Source organism: Dryobates pubescens, chromosome 16, assembly GCF_014839835.1.
Source record: "Dryobates pubescens isolate bDryPub1 chromosome 16, bDryPub1.pri, whole genome shotgun sequence".
Taxonomy (NCBI): Eukaryota; Metazoa; Chordata; class Aves; order Piciformes; family Picidae; genus Dryobates; species Dryobates pubescens.
This window is the reverse complement of record NC_071627.1, coordinates 13694435-13713283: the sequence shown is the minus strand read 5'-3', so window position 1 is coordinate 13713283 and position 18849 is coordinate 13694435.

Sequence of the window (18849 nt, the reverse complement as noted above, 5' to 3'; positions counted from 1 at the left end):
CTTGCTGATGATTTTTAACTGACTCTGTCTTCTGCAGTTAACTCTGTGCTGGCCCTGCAGTGTCACAGGCATCTCCTGGAGACTACATAGGCTCTGGCACCTGCTCTTGTGGACACAGCCACTCCTTTGGGGCCTGGCTGAGGGGAAGAAATGGAAAGCCCTTCCCAAACCTGGAACTATAAAAATGTACAATAATTCATTATTATAAACAGCAGTTATTAAGTTTTCAGCCTACTTGTGAGGAAGTGCTGAACTAAAATTCCCCTGTCCCACGCTCAGCACTTTTCAGGATCAGGCTGCTGCTGAGCAGAACTTTTGTTGCCTAATATTAATCCCATGTTGTAATCTGCAGGAGGTAAACTCTAATTAGCTGAGGTGAAGTAATGATGTGGGATCTTTGTAGGCTGCCACTGGTGGCACAGAGCATGGAGGGGGCTTCCAGAGGTGGAGGCAGACAGGGGAAACGGTGTTTTTCCCCCAGAGCATTAACTTATTGCATTTAATATTCACGTGTCTTCATCTGCATGTTGCCTCTGAGACTCTGAGTGAAGAGGCTGCTCAGGGCTGCCTAATGCTGAGGCTGCAAGCCTGGACTGAGTAATTTATGGCTGAGTTTCTGTTTCCCTGTGATAGGTTGTGAGATTTCTCTGCACTTCTTAAATGGCTAGAAATGTCTGCTACTGAATCCTTCAGTGGGTACTGCATTCAGTTTGGTTTTGGTGTTGCTCTTTTTAAAGTACAAACAAACATACCACCCCCCAAAATAAAAACAACCCCCAAACCAGCAAAAAACAAACACCAAAACCCCAGCACAGAAATCTGTAGCAGATACTTAATTGGCTTCATTTATCTGATCAGGATCTGTGATACAAACGAACAAGGTCCTTGGGATTTTCACTGGGTGGGAGATGAGCCCTCACCAATCAGAACTTGTGGTCAGGTGGATTTCTTCCCCCAGCTTTAAATTCCTTGATCTCACAGCTGGGCTTGTTTAAAAAAAACCCAACCAACATGTTTCTGGCTTAAGATAAGAAACAGGCAAGCAGGTGAAATTGTTGCCTGGTAGTTTCTTGTTTAGGATAAAACCAGAGGCAAAGATGCATTTATAAAATCGATATTTATTGGGTTTGGGTAATTATCATGTTTCTCAGCCACTCTTGCTGCTGCTGGCTGTGTCAGCTATTTCTGTTCCTCCCAACATGGCACGGAGAGGGGCTGTGTTCTCTGAGTCTGGAGCTTCAGAGGCCTGGGTACTGTGGGGCTTGTCCGTGCACAGCGTTAGGGGTGGCTTCCGAGGGCCATGCTCAGAGCAACGATGGCTGGGTTTGCTCCCCCCACTTCAGATGCACTCACTTTGTCCTTGGCAATGCACTGGCTTGATTTACCCAATAAACACTGGCTTGTTTCATATGGAATAGAGGTTTGGCCTTTCCTAAAGCTGAGGCTGCTGTTGGGGGCATGGGTTACTTTCAACCACATTACTGCTCTTATTCAGTGTCAGCCAAAGGCTCCTGCTCCATCCTTTCTGGGCCCAGCCTGCATAGCCAGGCATGGTCTGAGGAGTAACCTGACCAGAGCAGCCAGCATCGACCTCACAGAACTGTCTTGGGGGTGGAAGAGACATCTAAAGCTTATCCAACCCCCCTGCAGTCAGCAGGGACATCTGCAACTGTAGCGGGTTGCTCAGAGCCCCAGACAATCTGACCTGGAATGGCTCCAAGGAAAGGGCATCTCCCACCTCTTGGGGCAGCCTAGGTCAGGGTCTCACCACTCTCAGTGGAAGAAATACCTTAGAATCATAGAATAGCTTTGGTTGGAAAAGCTCTCTAAGATCATCAAGTCCAACCATTGACCCAACACCACCATGGCCATTAAACCATGTCTCCAAGTGCCACTAGCCACCATTTCTTGAACACCTCCAGGGATGGTGACTTCACCACCTCCCTGGGCAGCACTATCCCTGGAGGTGTTTCAGAAATGTGTGGACGTGGCACCTGGGGACATGGTTTAGTGGCCATGGTGCTGCTGGGTTGATGGTTGGACTGGATGATCTTAGAGGGCTTTTCCAACCCAAACAGTTCTATGGTTCTTGTCCAGAAACAGCCTGACTGCTGCTTGCAGAGTATGATGTAGTTGGAACATGTGAGAGGGACTCTGATGTAGTGAACAAAACCAAATCCTCTTTCTGCCACAGGCTCTGGTCCTCAGTGATTGTGTGCAGGTCAGTGAGCCATGATGGGATGGATCTGCAGGGGCATGGCAGAAGGGATGTGCCCTCCAGGGGCTCTGCCATGGAGGCTGGGATCTGCTTGAAGGAGAGGTCAGGTCAGTAGGAATGAATTCTGGTTTTCTGTCCTTGCAGGGTCCTGATCCCTGCATCACTGCTGGGTGCAGCACAGCTTTTGGTGTCGTAGTGCAACAATCATCAGACATCTCAGTAGACACTAAAATGGAAATGGTTTGCAGTGTCAGAGGCTGTGCTAATGGCAGGTGGCAGCGTTTCGGTTTCATCTGCTCCCAGCAAAATAGCATCCTGCTGCATTTCCCTTCTGAGCCCTGTTGCCTCTCAGACCTAAGCTTCAAGGTGTGCATCAAAACTGTGCTTTTTGTGTTGGTGTTTTCCTCTGAGAGAGGGATGAATTCTAATCTTCATTGCAAGCTGATGTGGGGCTTTTGCCCTCTGTCTGTGGCTGGGTTTTGTGAGCACCAAGGTGGAGGGTAGAGCAGCCTCTGCTCTGCTTGTGTTGGCCATGCCTTTAACCATGAGGGATCGAAGTGAGCAGCCGTATGGTGCAGGGCTTTTCCTTGCAACCCCCCCTCCTGGGTTTCTGAACATTCTCAGCAGGACAACATGTTTAAACAAATGTTGACTTTAGGCTACATTCAGCCTTGATGCAGCTAACTTTGTTGGGGTTTTTTGTCTCAGCCAGCTGCCAGTTCTCCTGCTAGTGGGGGTCTGGCTTTGACAAAAACAGGATCAGGAGGAACCCAGAGTGTCTCAGATTGTGGGGGACACCGCCAGGCAGCTGGTGCAGGGAGAAATGGGCTGAACATGGGGCTGTGTCCCATGGCTGAAGCTCCTGTGTTGTCCAGCCTGGCTCTCTCCCTCTGCTGCCAGGTGCTGGGAGGCAGAGAAAGCCTTGTGCTGAGTAACCTGGTATTAAAAACTGTCCGATCCCCAAAACCTGGCTTGGTTTTATGAGTTAGGGTAGGAGTGGATGATGATGATGTGTTGCACTTCTACCAAGAAATAACAAGCTTTTCCTGTTTGCTGAAAGCCTGTAAGGATGGCATTGTGCTTGCTGAAGTCACCAGGCTTCTGCATGTGGTCTCTGTGGGGTCAGCCTCTCATGCCCAGTGTCCATCTCACGAGGGAATGAGTGATGAGATGTGAATTTCTAAAAGCTGTGGAGGCATGGGTTTGATTTCATTGACTGACTCATTTTTTATCCCCCACCCCACCTCCCTTTTCCTGGTTTGGTACAAAGTGAGCTCTGTAGTGTCATGCCCTGTACTGAAACCCCAACTGGCGTGTGTCTGAAATTCTTTTACAAAGGAAAAAACTACAAGATAGCTTCACAAGCTAAAGTGCCCAAACTTCGACCAGCAAATGCAGGCAAAGATGCTAAGTCTGGAGCCTGTTAGCTTCTCCTCTCTTATTAAGCATCTCTAGAGATTCTTTTTTTGGCCCTAGAGTGGCGGGGGGGGGGGGGTGGGGGGAAGGTCAGAAAAGCAAACCTATTTTCCTCTCTGGCTGCTGCAGAAGCCCCTGAGCTCTGTCTGAGGCAGGCTTGGGCAGGCCGGTTTGCTAACTGCAGTTTAGACTGCCACGCTATGGCTAAGCTGGGATGTGCTCTGAGAAGGGCTCATTTGGAAACTCTGAGCAGGCTTGGAAAAGGCAGAGCCACCTTCTGCTGATTTTCTGGAGTGCTTGGCAATTTGCAGTGAGAGGAGAAGCGGAGTCGGTGCTGTTCGTTGTGAGAGGTTTGCGGCAGAGTGGAAATGTAAATGGGAATTGTCTTCTGTCGTGTGCCTCCATCTGCTGGGAGAAGGGCAGTTGGAGGTGAGCAGGGAGGCTAATTATGACAGCCAGCAGCAGGGAGCAGAAAGGTTAAAGCAATCCTCATTTGTATGTGGCAGCAAAGTGCATCACAGGCTTTTAACCAGGAGCTTGATATGATTGAAAAAAATAATTGCCATAGTTACTCAGAAAAGCCACAGTTAAAGCTGACTTCAGGGCTCCTGCTCCTCTCCTTTCCACTGCCACTCTGCAAGCTGAACCTTGGAATGTTGTTATGTTGCAAAATAGGGTGGGAAGGTGCAACCAGACATGCTCTCAGAGGAGACCAAAGCCAAAGCAGTCGGGGTTCTTCAAGGGCATGTTTGTGCCAAGGCACCTCCTGGCTCACATCAATCCCACGCGTTGCTTTGACTGGAGCTGCTACCTCAGGTATCGGGGTGTTGGGAATCATAGAATGGGTTGGGTTGGGTTGGAAAGGACCTGAAAGATCATCCAGTTCTAATCCCTTGCCATAGGCAGAGACACTTCCTACTAGACCAGGTTGCTCAAGACCCTATCCAACCTGGCTTGGAGCACTTCCAGGCTTAGATCTTCCCCAAAGTCTCTGGGCAACTTGTACTAGTGCCTCACAACACCTTGTGGGGAAGAATTTCTTCCTGATGGCCAATCCAAATCCAGCTTGAAGCCACCAGCTCCAGCCCTGTCATTTCAAGCCTTTGTAGAAAGTCCCTCCCCAGCTCTCCTGTATCTCCTTTCAAATACTGGGAAGGCCACTGTAAGGCCTCCAGGAGCCTTTTCTTCTCCCTGCTGAACAACTCCAACCTTCTCAGCCTGTCACAGGATCACAGGATGTTAGGGGTTGGAAGGGACCACTGGAGATCGAGTCCAACCCCCCTACAAGAGCTGGACCACAGCAGAGATGTTCCAGCCCTTGGATCATCTTCATGCCCTCCTCTGGACATGTCTGGATATGTTCTTGTTCAGAGATGTGCTGAGAAATATTCAGCCTTTTGCAGCGTGTTTCTGGAGCAAATGTTCCCTCCATGGGCAGTGTGGGAGGATAGGTGCTGGCAGAGCATCATCTGGAGGGATGTGTTGGGTAGGTGGTGGTCTGCAAGGGTCAAGGTCACCTTTTGCATTGCTGTGATGTGGACAAGGAAAGATCCTACTGGAAGCAGGAACATTACTTTCTGTCTCACCTGCCGGAAGAAGAGGAGGCTGAGGGGAGATGATCTGGCTCTCTACAAGGAGCTTAGAGCCTGGTGGGACTTGGTCTCTTCTCCTTACTATCAGGTGATAGAAGGAGAGGAAATGGCCTGAAATCATGCCAGGAGAGGTTTAGGTTGGAGATAAGAAACAACCTCTTTGCTGCAAGAGTGATCAGACAATTGGAACAAGCTGCCCCGGGAGGTGGTGGAGTCACCATCCCCAGAGGTGTTCAAGAAACCTGTGGACATGGCACTTGGGGACATGGTTTAGTGGCCATGGTGGTGCTGGGTTGATGGTTGGACTCAATGATCTTAGAGGGTTTTTCCAGCCAAGACAACTCTGTGCTTCTGTGATTCTCTGATGTGCCTGGCTGGTGTGGTTGGAGCCAGGCAGAGCCGTGGTGTCTCTGAGGCTGCAGGAAAGCCAGGCAGTGTCCAGGGAAGCCCTGCCCCACGCTCAGGGACCCAGCCTGCAGGAGCAGAGCAGTTTGTGCTGGGTGGTGGCCTTTAGGTGACTTCAGGTGTTATTTAAAGTGAGCCCTAAATGATAAATCAAACATGGAGTGTGACCAATTGATTTGTATCTGGAAGAAGTGTGTCTGGGCGGCGTTGTGTTTATCGATCCCGAGCGCAGCCGGTGAGCCGTGCAGGGGCTTTGGGCTGCTCCTCTAATTTACATTTATCCTCAGCAGCCACCTGTCCAAACCAGCAGCAAAGTAGAGGAGTCTGGAGGGGCTTAGCTGATTTTTGTGGTGCCACTGCCTCCCTCCCTTGCAGTCAAAAAAGAAAAGCATCAGAATATTAATGAATGTGAATAGTGTTACTCTGTGCAAGTCTTTGAAGCTGCCATCTTGATTTCTCTGGGCTCCATTTGATCTTGCCTCTAAAACCAGGCCTTCAGTGTTTGGAAATGCTTCCTTTTTATACAAATCACTCCCTGTAACCTGCAGTGGTTTCTCTCTGCTCCTAAACACACTGCTGCTTCTCCAGGCCTGCCATTCCCCTCAAAGAACTCCTCAGAAACAATGCTTAGGAGCTGCTGCTTTTGCTAACTGATGGCACAGGACCCAGTTAGGAACGGCAGGCGGGGGTCTCCGTTCCCTGGGCTCAATGTAGTGATCAATGCAATCAATTTGGCTTGTTGTTGTTTGGGGAAAACAATCAATACCTCTGCAGGCTTGAACGAGAGCACAGGAATTCTTGGACTAATTTTAATTGTCAGGTTTTTGCAAGCAGAGAGTGGAGGCAATGAAATGAGGACTTAACCCTCTCGCTGCTCGAGCCTCCCCGTGCTGGGGTGCTGAGGGGTTTCTGGGTGCAGAGGTCTTGGTGCCCCCAAACTGCTGTCTGCTGGTGCCACGCTGGCAGTTCTGCATTTGTCAAGCACAGAATCACGGAATGGTAGGGGTTGGAAGGGCCCTCCAGAGGTCGTCAAGCCTAACCCCCCTGCCAAAGCAGGATCAGCTAGGGCAGGTCACACAGGAATGCATCCAGATGGGTCTTGAAAGTCTCCAGAGGAGGAGACTCCACAACCTCAGGTGCATCACAGCATCTTCAGGAATCATTCACGACCAGCAGCCAGGGTAATAGGACCTCATTTCCAAGCTCTGGAGAGGTTAGAGGCTTTGTTGCTGTCTCTGGTTTGTTTGGGGTCCTCTTAGTGTGACAGAGGAGAAATGTCTTTGAAACAAGTCGACCTGGAAAGAAATTTCCTGCAGGAACTCCCTGGGACTGCTGGTTTTTAAGGAAAAGCAGGGGACATGTCACCTGGGGAACTGCTTCTTTGTCACGAGAGCACGGTTTCGGAGCTGCAGCAGTTGGGGTTGTGCTTCCCCAGGTGTAGCTTGGTATGTGGGAAGCTCCTTGGCACAGCCCAGGAAAGGGTGGCAACACATGAGCCCCAAGCAGGGTGAGGGGTGGGATTTGCTCCTGCTGCAGGGAAGTGGCCAGGCCTTGGGGGTCCCTTCTGCTCCTGCATTTCCAGAGTGATGAAAGGTTCATGTTGGTCCCCTCCTGGAGAGACCCTTCAACGGGCTGGCACACGGCAGGTCAGGGACTCTGCTGGGGAGCAGCGCCTGCGCTCTGCTCTGCCTCAGCTGGGGGACGGGCAGAGCTCCCTCCGCCTGTGCCCCCTCTGCTGCCCTCTCTGGCTTTACCCAGCCCGGCAGTGCCCACCCGTGCCGGTGCCCTGCGCTGGCAGGCAGCACCACGAGGTGGCATTCCCTCCTTGCCAGGAACTGCCGGCGATGCGGGATGGGCTCTGGGAGCCGGGGATGTCTCCCGTGCCTCCCAGCTCTGCGGCCAGGGCTCATTGCCTACCAGTCCTGCTGCCCTGGCACCACAGCTGCCTCTGACACTCGGCCAGGTCCTGCCCAGAAGCTGCTTCCCATCTTCTCAGCAGGCAACCCTGCTCTCTGTCCTCAGCCTCGGCACCCTCTGTGGTGCTGGTTCATGGGCACAGGCTGAAGAACAGTGCCTTGGAAGCTCCAAGGATGTATCAGAGCAGGCTGGCAGTCCATGCCTGTCTCAGCTCCCCAAGTTCTCCCTCCAGGCACAGGGCTGTCCTTTGTGGCAGGAGCTGCAATGTCTGAGGTCACCTGTGGGCCAGCAGGACAACAGTAGCCACCTCTGCAGGCCATCATACATTTTGCTGTGTCCTGTGGCCCAGCACAGGCAGCTGGGGATACTGGAGCCAATGTCCCCTGTGACTGCCTGAAGGGATTGCAGCGCTGGCCCTGTGCCCACGCTGAGCAGCACAGATGATGAAGGGCACCAGAATCTGGGCAAGGAGAGCACAGGGTAGGGCTGGGCTGGGGACCTCGGGCTGGTGGGAGCCCCTCAGACAAGGGTGGTGCTCCTGTGCCCCTGGTGCTGGGGAGAAGGCTGAGGCTGAGGAGCTGCAGGACTGCAGTGCCAGCCAGGCTGAGCTCTGAGCTCTGCTGCTCTTAGCTGGGGCATCCCCGGAGAGCAGAGCCTTGCAGGGATGCTGGCGATGCTCTTTTGTGGCTGTTAGATGCTCCCAGCCATTAGAGCTGCTTGTAGCCCTGCAATGTTATTTCTTATCCTGTGCTGTGGAGGAAATTGAGTCTATTTCTGTTTAAATACTGGGGTAATAGAGCCTGCTGCTTAGGGGAAGATTGATGTAAGTGGCTCTTTGTTTCACACCATTGGGCCTTGCAGAGCCTCACTCACATCCATAATGTGATTGTGCCACTGCTGCCATGGCCTGGAGAAGCCTCCAATTTCTCTGTAGAATAGGGCTGGGGAACCCTGCACTTTTAAAATCAACTTTTATTCTGCAGTAAGAAAAAGCATTAGAGCAGGACAGCCTGTTGTGGAGTTGCTGGCCTTTTCAGCCCAGAACCCAAGATTTCTTTTAGATCAGGGTGGTGGAGCACCTATCACTGCACAGCATGATCATAGATTCATAGAATGGGTTGGGTTGGGAGGGACCTTAAAGATTGTCCAATTCCAAACCCCTGCCATGGGCAGGGACACCTTCCACTAGCCCAGGTTGTTCAAGGCCTTACCCATCCTGGCCTTGAACACCTCCAGGGAGGGGGCATCCACAACCTCTGTGGGCATCCTGTTCCAGTGTCTCTCCACCCTCACTGTAAAGAATTTCTTCCTGATCTCCAGTGTAGATCTCCCCTCTTCCAGCTCAAAGCCATTGCCCCTCACCCTGCCACTACAAGTCCTTGTAAAAAGTCCCTTCCCATCTTTCTTGTAGGCCACCTTCAGGTACTAATCACCTTGCCTAACCCAAGCTAGCCTCAAAAATGCAATTTTTCTCACCTTTCCTAAAGCTGTGAATTTTGTTTACTGTCAGGCTGGTGGTCAGTGCTGCTTCAGGCTGGCATACATCTGAGTATGGAGGTCAGAGTCACTCTCCAGTCTTATCTGAGCTCAATAAACTCCTTGTGCTTTTACAGTTTAGAGCTCACTGATCAGGTGGATGTTGATTCCTTTGTGCAATGGAGGGCAAGGTCTTTGTAGCCTCTGTGTCTCACTTGCAGCCAGAGGAGGTTTGTAAGCTCCAGAACTGTTCATCCCCAGCACCCCTGTTCTTGTGCTATGTTTCTTACATAGGATGCTTGCCCTACAGGCACCCTGCACACTGTTCACATTGTTCCTTTTCAGCAGTGGTTGTGGAGCAACAATCTGTTTCTTCCAGCCTTGATGTGACTCTGTATAGCCTTAGGACAATGAAGTGACCCTGGGCATGAGCAGGCAGTGACAAGCCCTACCCTTGCTGCAGGCCAGCCCTGAGCAGAAGAGCGTGGTGGGCCCACGCTGCTATCCAAAGTCACCTTCTGCTGTCACACTCTTCAGCAGCTTTTGCAAGACAGTCAAATGGCACATCCCAGAGGCTGCACTCTACCTCTCCAGGTTTTTGCTTGAGGAAATTCTTTACAGTGAGGGTGGTGAGACACTGGAGGATCTCGTTCTGTTTTATGGTCCCTTGGTGTTCCTGTAGTGGTTTTCATTCACAGTGCTCCACGGATCGGATGTAAGGCCCCTGGCAGGAAGCACAGCATCATACCACTGGGCTTGCAGCATCCCTACCTGCCAAGGGCAGCTGGCTGCTTCACTTTCCAAATGAGGAGAGACTTCCAGAAACCAGAGACTTGGGAGGTGGCCTTGTAGGATGCTGAGAGAAAGCAGTCACAGATCTTCCACGTAAAGCTTTGTCATCTAGAGTCCCTGAAATGCTGGAAATGAGACGTTACCATTTCCCAGCTGTAATAAATATGCTGAGGTCAGAGCACAGTTGTCAGGCCAGAGCTGTTGATACCACCTGGAGTTTTGTTTTCCAGCTGCTGAGCCTGCAGGAGATGCTGGCAGTAATGCACTTCGATGTACTGTACAAAGAGTCCCAAGGGACAAATACCAGAGGACTTTGTGTGGCAATAACCACCTTCCTTCCTGAGATGGGAACTGGGAGCAAGCACTCATTTGGGATGAAATAAGAACTTGCAGACTTTCAATGTTTAATCCAAATGCTTCAATCCCCAAAGTTTTAGCCTCTATAGTCTCTATTGTGCATTTAGAAATGCCATCTCACCTGCAGCTCAGGTTTAATGTGACTCCTGATTCCAGGCTTGTGCTCTCTGTCTAAGCAAAGTGGTGGTGAGGTTGCCCTGAGCCTCAAGGAAACCAAGCAGTAGCGCTGGCAGTGCCTTTTTTCTTCTGCTCTGTGATGCATGGAGGTGCTTCACATTATTGTGATGTGTTTGTTAGAGATCTGCAACCCATACCTCTTGAAGGTCTCATTTCACAGCTCCACCAAATGCAGCTGCTCCAGAAGGTGCTTCTTTATCCTGGAGAAGTCTGTAACCTGGGCTGCCTGCCAGTTGGCTTCTCGTTTGGTAGCATTCTGTTCTTGATCTGGGTCATTAAATATTAAGAGGCAAAGTGATTCTAAAAGCCAGCCATTTTTTGGAGACACTAAATAACTGTAATTTGTTTCCTAATAGATAGTTTTGTCCTTGTCACTGGGTCCACTCAACACAAAAATAAACATGTGATGGGACAGGGCTGCTCTGTAAACCTCACTCCCTGTGTTTGCCCAGGGAATGGGCCTGGGAATATCCATTGGGATGAGGATGGAAATGAACTAAGGCTCAGGGCAGTGTGTTGGTCTGGCAGCTCAGCTTCCCCAGCTTTTCTCACCCCAGTCATTGTCCACCTGGTTCCTCTGGGACCAGGTATGTCAAGGCGTTGCTGCCCAGTGGCACCACTGTAAATCACAGAATGGTTTGGGTTGGAAAAGCCCTCCAGGATCATCCAGTCCAACTGGCAGCCCAACACCACCATGGCCATTAAACCATGTCCCCAGGTGCCATGTCCACAGGTTTCTTGAACTCCTCTAGGGATGGAGACTCCACCACATCTCTGGGCAGCCTGTGCCAACATTGAAGGACAGAAATTGTACCCAGTCTCCAACAAAAGCTTCCTCTGGCACAATTTCAGGCTCTTTCCTCTTGTTCTACTGCCTAATACTAGGGAGAAGATACCAACCCTGACCTCACTCCAAACTCCTTTCTATAAATTGCAGAGAGCAATGAGGTCTTCTCTCAGCCTCCTTTTCTCCAGAGCAAACAACCCCAATTCCCTCAGCTGCTCCTCACCAGCCTTGTTCTCTAGACCCTTCACCAGCTTTGTTGATCTTCTCTGGACATACTCCAGCCCCTCAAAGTCCTTTTTGGAGTGAGGTGCCCCAAACTGAGCCCAGGATTTGAGTTGTAGCCTCACCAATGCCCAGTACATGGGGACAATCACTGCCGTACTCCTGCTGACCATTGCTGATCCAGGCTAGGATGCTGTTGGTAAAGTGTAGGTACCACAAGCTGGGTAAGGGGGTCTGGGCAGCAGGGATATGTGGAGCTGCATTTCACCTGAGGTAGAGCCAAATGCTTGTGGCAGGCTTTCCCCAGCCCTGTGGATGGGAAAGCAGCAGAAGTGCTTAAAACCCAATCCTAAAACCAAAGCCTACCCTGCAGTGCTCTGTTAATTTGGCAACATTTCTGCCTGCTCCTTTGCTGTGCTGAGACCTCTTCCAACTCCTTTGCTTTTAGTACAGCAATGGTGATGCTTGCTGGAACTCTTCCCTTCTGATTTTCTTCCCTCATCAGGCTTCTCTGCAGGGATTATTTACTGGGGGAGGACTGCCATGTGCCAGAGCTAATTCCTGACATTTCAGAAAGGTGACTGCTTGGAGAAATTCAGTCAGGTTGTAAATCATTAATGCTTCACTGTGGTTTATCTTGTGTGAAAGGATCACATTTCCTTATGATTCAAAATATCTATCTATCTATCTATCTATCTATCTATCTATCTATCTATCTCTATATATCTGTTTAATGACTTACTTTTAAAGAGAGGTTAAGGGAAAAGAATTCTCCAGGAACTGGTTTTATATTTAACTGGAATGGACCAAATTGTAGCCTTGAGCATACCCAGCTGTAACTGCTGGTGGTAGCTGTTTTACACACAGTGTGATGGGCTTTCATCTTTTTTGTACCTGGAAAAGAAATAATCAGCAGTTTGAAGATGTTACCTGGGCCACAGTGAAGGTGCAGCCATTGCCCTCACCCCAGTGGCACCTTAGGGCTTTTGCGTGGCCTTTAGTAGCTGCTGAGGATGTGGAATGTCCTCAGCTGGGCTGTCCACAGCTGCTCCTCAAGCCTCACTCCTGCCCTCAGAGCCTGGGAGTACCTTCAAAACATTGAGAAAGGGATTCTACCATTTCTGTTTAACAATAATGATAATAATATCTTTCTGTGTCCCAGGTCAGTGTCCAAAAAGTTCTCAGCATCTACTTGGACGAGGAATCTTGGCTTGACATGCAGAAAATAAACACTGCTATCAAACCCCATTGTCCTGCATGGACGCTGTGGCCCTGAGTGAGGAGTCTGGCCAGAGAACCAGAGTCACACAGGGCTTGGAAGGGACCTCTGAAGGACATGTAGTCCAAGAGAGAGACCTCAAGCCCATTCAGTGCTACAGGCTGGGGTCAGAGTGGCTGGAGAATGGCCAGGCAGAGAGAGACCTGGGGGTACTAGTTGATAGTAGGCTGAACATGAACCTGTAGTGTGCCCAGGTGGCCAAGAAGGCCAATGGCATCCTGGCCTATATCAGGAGCAGTGTAGCCAGCAGGAGCAGGGAGGTCATTCTGCCCCTGTACACTGCACTGGTTGGGCCACACCTTCACTCCTGTGTTCAGTTCTGGGCCCCTCAGTTTGGGAAGGAGGTTGACTTGCTGGAGCGTGTCCAGAGAAGGGCAACAAAGCTGGGGAGGGGTTTGGAACACAAGCCCTATGTGGAGAGGCTGAGGGAGCTGGGGTTGCTTAGCCTGGAGAAGAGGAGGCTCAGGGGAGACCTTCTTGCTCTCTACAACTACCTGAAAGGAGGTTGTAGCCAGGTGGGGGTTGGTCTCTTCTCCCAGGCAACCAGCACCAGAACAAGAGGACGCAGTCTCAAGCTGTGCCAGGGCAGGTTCAGACTGGATGTTAGAAAGAAGCTCTTCATAGAAAGAGTGATTGCCCATTGGAATGGGCTGCCCAGGGAGGTGGTGGAGTCACCATCATTGGAGGTGTTTAGGAAGAGACTGGATGGGGTGCTTGGTGCCATGGTTTACTTGATTAGGTGGTGTTGGATGATAGGTTGGACACGATGATCTTGAAGGTCTCTTCCAACCTGGTCTGGTCTACTCTACTCTGCTCTACTCTACTTTACTCTACTCTATTCTATTCTCACTGTGCTGGTGAGTCTGGGTGCAGCAGTGCTCCTGTGCTGGCCCCTGGGAATGGGTTTTCTGTTGCCTCTTGAATGCTCAGTGTGAGAGGGGTCTGAATAATAATTTCTCTGGTCTGTCCCGGATGTGTTCGAAGCAGATGCTGTAGATGTCCCATAGCTTTCCTCTGGCTGGTTCAGACAGAAGGTTGGGCTCTCTGGCCAGAGCCCAAATAATTGCTGGAAATTAATTTTCTGTGTGTTGCTCAGCAGTGGTAGCAGGCTGCCTGCTGCTCCTGCACAGCAGGCAGCGCTAGAGCCTGCCTTTGCTCTCGTGTCCACCAGCAGATGCTTGGACAGCAGCTTAAGAATTATCAACTCCCTCCTGCTTGCCAGCATTGGCACGGAGCAGACTTGTTCTCAAACAGCTCCCTTTCTCTGGTGCTTGGTCTGCTGTGCCCCAGGGCTGCCATGGCACTGCCTGGCAGAACATGGGCAGCATTTCTCTCCAGTGCAGTGTTATCATAGAACCACAGAATTATTTTGTCCAGAGCAGACCTCTAAGATCATGCAGTCCAACTATCAACCCAGCACCACCATGGCCATTAAACCATGTCCCCAAGTGCCATGTTCACACGTTCCTTGAGCACCTCCAGGCATGGTGGTCAGGCACTGGAGCAGGCTGCCCAGGGAGGTGGTGGAGTCACCGTCCCTGGAGGTGTTCAAGAATCCTGTGGGCATGGCACCTGGGGACATGGTTTAATGGCCATGGTGGTGCTGGGTTGATGGTTGGACTGCATGATCTTAGAGGGCTTTTCCAACCCAAATGATTCCATGATTATTCCCCTGCACTTCCTCATGGCAGGCAGCCCAAGGGAGCTGCAGCCTCGCAGTGCAATGGGTGCAGGGTGAGATATCCCCTGGTGTGGGGAGCTGTATGTGAAGTACTCCTCTGCTGGAGATGGGAGCTGCAAGGATCTCCTGTACAAAACCTCCCTCTTTTGAAGAGCCTTGCATTGGGTGTAACTTCTAATTTAGTTTTGAAAACCAGGCAGGCTTTGGAGCCTCTCCCTGATGCTATCTGAACAAGGATATTGTGAGACTTTTTATACTAAAGACACTTTAATTAAGCTCCCATCATGAAAACAATTAGACCAGATCTTCTGTACTTAACCAGTCAATAATGGAGTGGTTGGCTCTCATTAATAGACTTCTTCCTGCAACTGTATTGCAGTGGTGCCAGCTGCAGGCTACAGAAATCAACCCCAGGTCAATATTCCCTCTTATTTTTTCGGTGTCCCCTGCAATGGTGAAACAGTACAATGAATAAATAGATCCCAGCCAGAGCAGCTGAGATTTTCACTGGTGGTGTCCACCCTGTGGAAGGGGGGAAGATTCTCATGTTCTTCAGCTCCTTCACTTGAACTCCACCTGTTTGTCATCTTAATGAATTGCACAGAAATAATTTACGGGTGGTTGCGGCCCACTGCAGGCTTTGGTGGGGCTGGGTTCATCTGTGTGCTGGAGGACAGGAGTTGAGGGGTCCTCTCCTCCCTGCTATCACTGCCTCTGCCTAGCATGATGGGATGGTGTCCTGAGGACTCCAGCAAGTGGGGTTTGCCACTGGCTTTCAAGATTCTGTGGACAAGGTTGTGTCACTCTAGAGCGCTCTCCATGGTGCTGCTCTTTCAACCTTCAGGTCTTGCCTGAAGCAGAGACCAGCTGGACCTTGGCATTGCTGACCATAGGAGGTAGTTGTTACAAACCCCTCCTCATGCTGCTGTTCTTCTATCTATTTATCAGGTGTCTCACACTAACAGAATCAAAGAATCACCAAGGTTGGAAGAGACCTTTGAGATCATTGAGTCCAACCTGCCACCACAGACCTCATGACTAAACTATGGCACCAAGTGCCACATCCAATCCCCTCTTGAACACCTCCATGGATGGTGACTCCACCGCCTCCCTGGGCAGCACATGCCAATGGCTAACAACTCTCTCAGTGAAGAACTTTCTCCTCACCTCCAGCCTAAACTTCCCCTGGTGCAGCTTAAGACTGTGTCCTCTTGTTCTGCCTGGGAGAAGAGACCAACCCCCACCTGGCTACAACCTCCTTTCAGGTAGTTGTAGAGAGCAAGAAGGTCTCCCCTGCACCTCCTTTTCTCCAGGCTAAACAACCCCAGCTCCCTCAGCCTCTCCTCATAGGGCACTTTCCAGCACAGACTTTACTGGTTACTGACAGAAAAATGTGTGTTGTGCTCCTGTTCCTCAGGACCCAGAAAGGCAGAATGTGGGTTCCAGGAGCAGGTTTGCTCAGCTGCACGTTTTGCTCAGTCCCTATTAAGACAAGGGGGTGAAGAAGGAAAATAATATATTGCTTGAATTTCTTCCCCAAATGATAGTCTATTTTTATAGGGCTCAAAATGAGATTGTTTTAAGCCTGGATTCTTTACATCCTTTAATTGTTGGGGGGAAAAAAAAGTGTTTGACCTTTTCTTTTGTATGCTGGGAATAAGCAGAACAGAAATGGCTTTAGTTTGACTATGGTAATGCTTTCAATGCAAATAGATTTTAAACCACGGCGTTTATGACTGTATCAGCTTCTTAATTCATTTTCATTCCTGCTTTCCCCCAGGCACTGAAACACTGCTTCTTCCCAATGCCTCATTACAGAATCACAGAATCATTTGGGTTGGAAAAGCCCTCCAGGATCATTGAGTCCAGCCATCAACCCAACACCACCATGGCCATTAAACCATGTCCCCAAGTGCCGTGGCCACACATTTCTTGAACACCTCCGGGGTGGTGACTCCACCACCTCCCTGGGCAGCCTCTTCCAATGCCTGACCACTCCTGCAGGAAAGAAATTGTTCTTAATCTCCAATGTAAGCCTCCCCTGGCACAATTTCAGGCCATTTCCTCTCATTCTATCACCTGATACTAGGGAGAAGAGCAACTCCCACCTCTTTCCAGCCTCCTTTCAGGGAGCTGTGGAGCACAATGAGGTCTCCCCTCAGCCTCTTCTTCTTCAGTCTGAACAACCTCAGTTCCTTTAGCTGCTCCTCACCAGCCCTGTTCTCCAGACCCTTCACCAGCTTTGTTACCCTTCTGTGAAGAAGCTCCCGCTGTCCTGCTGCAGCCCCTGCTCTGCCTACACAGGACATGGCAGCCACTGACCTACAGCACGATGGATGCTCTCCTGGGTGAACTCTTGGTTCCAGACTGCACAGGTGGTCACAGCAGACCCCAGAGTAGCCAGGTTTGGGGCAGACCCTCCTGTAGTCTCCTTACCCTTCAGCAGCTTGGTTGTCTCACACTCAGCCTGGCCCTGTGCGTGCCTTACCCTCCCTTATCAGACTTGCAGTACTTGGTACAGATGTGTAGCGTGGTACCCATGTGATAGATTCTCAGTCTGTGTCAGCTGGCAGCCCATTCCTGCTCCTGCCAGGCACTCCAGGTACACCCCTAGGCTACTCAACAAGTCTCTAGGGCAGAGTGGCTGGAGAACAGCCAGGCAGAGAGGGACCTGGGGGTGCTGGTCGATGGTAGACTGAACATGAGCCTGCAGTGTGCCCAGGCAGCTAAGAGGGCCAATGGCATTCTGGCCTGCATCAGGAACAGTGTGGCCAGCAGGAGCAGGGAGGTCATTCTGCCCCTGTACACTGCACTGGTTGGGCTGCACCTCGAGTACTGTGTCCAGTTCTGGGCCCCTCAGTTTAGGAAGGATGCTGACTTGCTGGAACGAGTCCAGAGAAGAGCAACAAAGTTGGTGAGCGGTTTGGAACACAAGCCCTACGAGGAGAGGCTGAGGGAGCTGGGGTTGCTTAGCCTGGAGAAGAGGAGGCTCAGGGGAGACCTTATTACTCTCTACAACTACCTGAAGGGAGGTTGTAGACAGACAGATGTTGGTCTCTTCTCCCAGGCAGCCAGTACCAGAACAAGAGGACACAGTCTCAGGCTGAGCCAGGGGAGGTTCAGGCTGGATGTTAGGAAAAAGTTCTATACAGAGAGAGTGATTGCCCATTGGAATGTGCTGCCTGGGGAGGTGGTGGAGTCACCATCATTGGAGGTTTTCAGGAGAAGACTTGATGGGGTGCTTGGTGCCATGGGTTAGATGTTTGGGTGGTGTTGGATTGGTTGATGGGTTGGACGCGATGATCTTGAAGGTCTCTTCCAGCCTGGTTTATTCTATGTATGTATGTATTTGACACCCTCAGGTCCTCAGGCTGCCGTTTCACATGTCCCTTGTTCTTCTGTCACCCTCCTGTGGCTTCAGTGTGCTGGCTGCAGTGACAAAGTGACACTTGCTGGAGGAGCCACCTGTAGCTGGTGCTGAACTGGGACTATGCTGGGAGAGCTCTGGGGTGTCACACTGCTGCGGGCTGCGTGGACACGTGTGGCAGGAGCGGATCAAACTGTTCCAGGGCTTGGCCATCAGAAGCTTTTAAGCTGCTGCTGAGGAGGTGCAGGGTTTAATGGCAGGCAGTGTTTGTTCTGCATCTCGAGTGCATCATTGCACGCTAAGCAGTGTAAATTTAGCTGCTTTAAGCCCGATCTCCTGGGGCTGAGATTTAAGTGTTTGAACTTTAGTTGAAAGGAATATATTGATTAGGCTTTGATTTAGTTGCTCCTTGCTGAAAAGCTACTGGGTAATGACTTGTACCTGCCCTTTCCTATTTTATTCATTTAATGGAGTCCCCTCTCACTCCCCTTTTCTTCCTCCACACCATTTTACTTAGGAGTCTGCAGAGCTGTGAGGAGAAAGAAAAGAAAAAGCAGTTGTCATGCTGGGAACATCATTGGTTCGATAAACAGCTGTTTTGAATTCCCCAGGCAGACCTGGGAGTCCTCACTTCTGTCAATTAGTGCCTCATCCTGAAAACAGTGGCATGTCCCATCCCCACTGGATGGACTCAGCTGGCCAGCTCATTGCCTTCTGCAAGGAGCAGGCCTGGGAGATGAACTGGCTTTTACAGAGAGAAAAGATCTTGTCCCTTTCTTTGGTTTGTAGAGCTGTGAAAAGAAATTATTTTGGCCTGTTTGGTGATTTGCCTTTGTCAGTACAAGGATGGTGAGACTCTGGAGTAGGCTGCCCAAAGAGGTTGTGGATGCTCCCTCCCTGGAGGTGTTCAGGGCCAGGTTGGATGAGGCCTTGAGAAGCTGAGTCTAGTTGAGAGGTGTCCCTGCCCATAGCAGGGGGATTGGAGGAGATGATCTCTAAGGTCCCTTCCAACCAGGGCCATTCTATGATTCTTTTTTAACCTCCTCTCAGGATCCCAGAATCCCATCATGGTGGGGTTGGAAGGGACCTTTGGAGATCACCCAGCCCTGCTAAAGCAGGGGCACACACAGCAGGTTGCTCGGGATCACAATGTCCAGGTGGGT